This window comes from Oncorhynchus tshawytscha, linkage group LG03 (genome assembly GCF_018296145.1).
Source record: "Oncorhynchus tshawytscha isolate Ot180627B linkage group LG03, Otsh_v2.0, whole genome shotgun sequence".
NCBI classification, from domain to species: Eukaryota; Metazoa; Chordata; class Actinopteri; order Salmoniformes; family Salmonidae; genus Oncorhynchus; species Oncorhynchus tshawytscha.
The window spans coordinates 2,585,181-2,588,880 of NC_056431.1; the positions used below are offsets into that span (position 1 = coordinate 2,585,181).

Here is a 3,700-nt window from a genome sequence, read left to right on the forward strand (position 1 = left end):
GAAGAATATGTAAAACAGGGGGAAGAGAGGAGCTGTAGGAGAAGAAAAGATGAATACAGAAGCGAGTGAGAGATGAAAACATGATGAGAACAAATGCATCAAAAAAAGAAGAGCATCTGAATGGAACAATTTCAAATTGTTTTGAACAAAGCTGCTTTGAAAACGAGTACAGAGATTTATAGATGACTGGAAGAGGCAGGGGGCGGGACATGAAGAGAGGGTTGAAAGAGGAGAATCAAGAGGAGAAAGTGAAGAGAGGGAGAAAAATGAGGCGAGAGAAGAAGAATGAGGAGAATCAAGAAGAGAGAGAGTGAAGAGAGGGAGAAAGAGAGGGAGAAATAGGAGAATTAAGTGGAGAGAGTGAAGAGAGGGAGAAAGTATCCAGACAGGCCAGTTAATTGTTAAGTGACTCGATCAGTAACAGACAAGAGTCTTTTCTGTGGCCGTTAAAACGTCTGCTCGAGTCCTTCAAATAGAGACACATTAAACACTAACACACTCCACACAGACAGGAGGACAGACAGGAGGACAGACAGACGGACAGACAGACGGACAGGAGGACAGACAGACAGACAGACAGACAGACAGACAGACACAGACAGACAGACAGACAGACAGACAGACAGACAGACAGACAGACAGACAGACAGACAGACAGACAGACAGACAGACAGACAGACAGACAGACAGACAGACAGACAGACAGACAGACAGACAGACAGACAGACAGACAGGAGGACCAGGAACCTCACTTCTAGCAGCTCCATCGTGGACTGACTTCACTCACTCCTGTTTCACAACTGTATCAGACTTAATGTATCTGTGCAGTTGATTCAATTCTGTAGCAATGTCTAACAAGGTTATTGTAGGCCCACATACAGTACAGTATACAGTGCATTCGGAAAGTATTCAGACCCCTTGACTTTTTCCATATTTTGTTATGTTACAGCCTTATTCTAAAATGTATTAAATTCTTTTTCCCCCTCATCAATCTATACACAACTCCCCATAATGACAAAGCAAAAACATTTACATAAGCTTTCAGACCCTTTACTCAGCACTTAGTTGGAGCACCTTTGGCAGCGATTACAGCCTCTATTCTTCTTGGGTATGATGGTACAAGTTTGGCACACCTCTATTTGGGGAGTCTCTGCAGAGCCTCTCAAGCGCTGTCAGGTTGGATGGGGAGTTTCGCAGCAGAGATATTTTCAGGTCTCTCCAGAGATGTTCGATCGGGTTCAAGTCCGGTTTCTGGCTGGGCCACTCAAGGACATTCAGAGACTTGTCCTGTAGCCACTCCTGCATTGTCTTGGCTCTGTGCTGCAATCTGAGGTCCTGAGCACTCTGGAGTAGGTTTTCATCAAGGATATCTCTGTACTTTGCTCTGTTCATCTTTCCCTCCATTCTGACTAGTCTCTCAGTCCCTGCCACTGAAAAACATCCCCACAGCATGATGCTGCCACCACCATTCTTCACCGTAGGGATGGTGCCAGGTTTTTTCCAGACATGACTCTTGGCATTCAGGCCAAACAATTCAATCTTGGTTTCATCAGACCAGAGAATCTTGTTTCTCATGGTCTGAGAGTCCTTTAGGTGCCTTTTGGCAAACTCCAAGTGGGCTGTCATGTACCTTTTACTGAGGAGTGGCTTCAGTCTGGCCACTCTACTGTAAAGGAATGATTGGTGGAGTACTGCAGAGATGGTTGTCCTTCTGGAAAGTTCTCCCATCTCCACATAGGGACTTTGGAGCTTTGTCAGAGTGACCATCGGATTCTTGGTCACCTCACTGACTAAGGCCCTTCTCCCCCAAATGCTCAGTTTGGCCAAGTGGGCCAAGTGGCCAACTCTAGGAAGAGTCTTGGTGATTCCAAACTTCTTCCATTTAAGAATGATGGAGGCCACTGTGCTCTTGGGGACCTGCAGAAATGTTTTGGTACCCTTCCCCAGATCTGTGCCTCAACACAATCCTGTCTCAGAGCTCTATGGACAATAACTTTGACCTCATGGCTTGGTTTTTGCTCTGACATGCACTGTCAACTGTGGGACCTTATATAGACAGGTGTGTGCCTTTACAAATCAGCTCCAACTAATTGAATTTACCACAGGTGGATTCCAATCAAGTTGTTGAAACATCTCAAGGATGGAAACAGGATCAATGGAAACAGGATGCACCTGAGCTCACCTGAGTCTCATAGCAAAGGGTCTGAATACTTATGGAAATGTTTTATACATTTGAAAAACTGTTTTTGCTTTGTCATTATGGGGTATTGTGTGCAGATTGTTGAGGATTTTTATTTATTTAATCCATTTTTCTAATAAGCCTGTAACGTAACAAAATGTGGAAATAGCCAAGGGGTCTGAATACTTTCTGAAGGCACTGTATGTTCTTAACTTCTCAAAAATATTGACTATTAGCTTTTGATGTGCTCCCCATCATGAGCTTTACATGGGGCATGGAGATGCCCATATCAATATACAGTTAGTCATCTAAGATACTGCTGCTGGTGCAGAGGAACACATCAACCAACAATGCATTAAAACAGACAGGAGGGTTGGATTTTACAACTGTGATGAACAACATCCTAACCTGTAAGCTCTGTGATCATTCCTCTCCCTTGTCTCTCTTTATTCCTGCTCCTCTTCTCTCCTCCCTCTCTGTTCATTTCCCTCTCCTCTCTTCCCTCTCTGCAATACAGCTGGAACTGTACGGTTGAGTTATCTCACATATCAATGGCCGTGCACCCAGACATACAAACTGTGTGTCCCTGTCTATAGAAAGTTTTGTAAATTCACTGTCACTGCAGTGACACTATGCATACAGTGATCTCTCTCTCACACACATACACGCAGCAAACACACACACAAACACACACACACACACACACACACACACACACACACACACACACACACACACACACACACACACACACTGTACATTCACACAGACACTGTACATTCACGGACAGACACATAACTGCAGACACACACACACACACACACACACACACACACACACACACACACACACACACACACAGACACACACACACACACACACACACACACACACACACACACACACACTGTACATTCACGGACAGACACATAACTGCAGACACAGACACACACACACACACACACACACACACACACACACACACACACACACACTGTACATTCACGGACAGACACATAACTGCAGACACAGACACACAAACACACACAACAAGTACATACACACACATACAGAGAGAGAGAGGGAATGAAAGTCACTCACCGTGGAGCAGAGCTGAGAGTCCAAACAGACAGATAGCCACAGACTGCCTCATGTTGCACCACTGAACATAGAGAGCAGAGAAAGAGATGGGGAACAACAGAGATGGAGAGAGGCAAGGTAGCGTGGAATACAGAGGGAGGGAGGACAAGTCAGGAGCAAGTCGGGCAGCAACAGACAGAGGGAGGGGATGAGGAGGAGGAGGGGGAGAGGGAGGAGAGGGGGGAGAGAGAGAGAAACATGGAGAGTGGGGCAGGGAGGGAGGTTGGTGTGGTAGAGAGGAAGAGAAGCTGGCAGCAACAGAGGGAGAGAGGTAAAAAGAGGGGAAGAGGCAGCAGAGTGGTAGCCAGGCAGTGGCAGAAACAGAGGGAGAGGGGAAGGAGAGGGAGAGGGGAAGAGAGTGAGGAAAGGAATGAGCAGTTC

The 3,700-nt window shown here is 46.0% G+C and overlaps 1 pseudogene; it reads right to left on the reverse strand.

The window, feature by feature from the left end:
- Positions 1-3,464, reverse strand: part of LOC121841155 — an 11,422-nt pseudogene extending 7,958 nt beyond the window's left edge.
- Between the last annotated feature and the right edge of the window lie 236 nt (positions 3,465-3,700).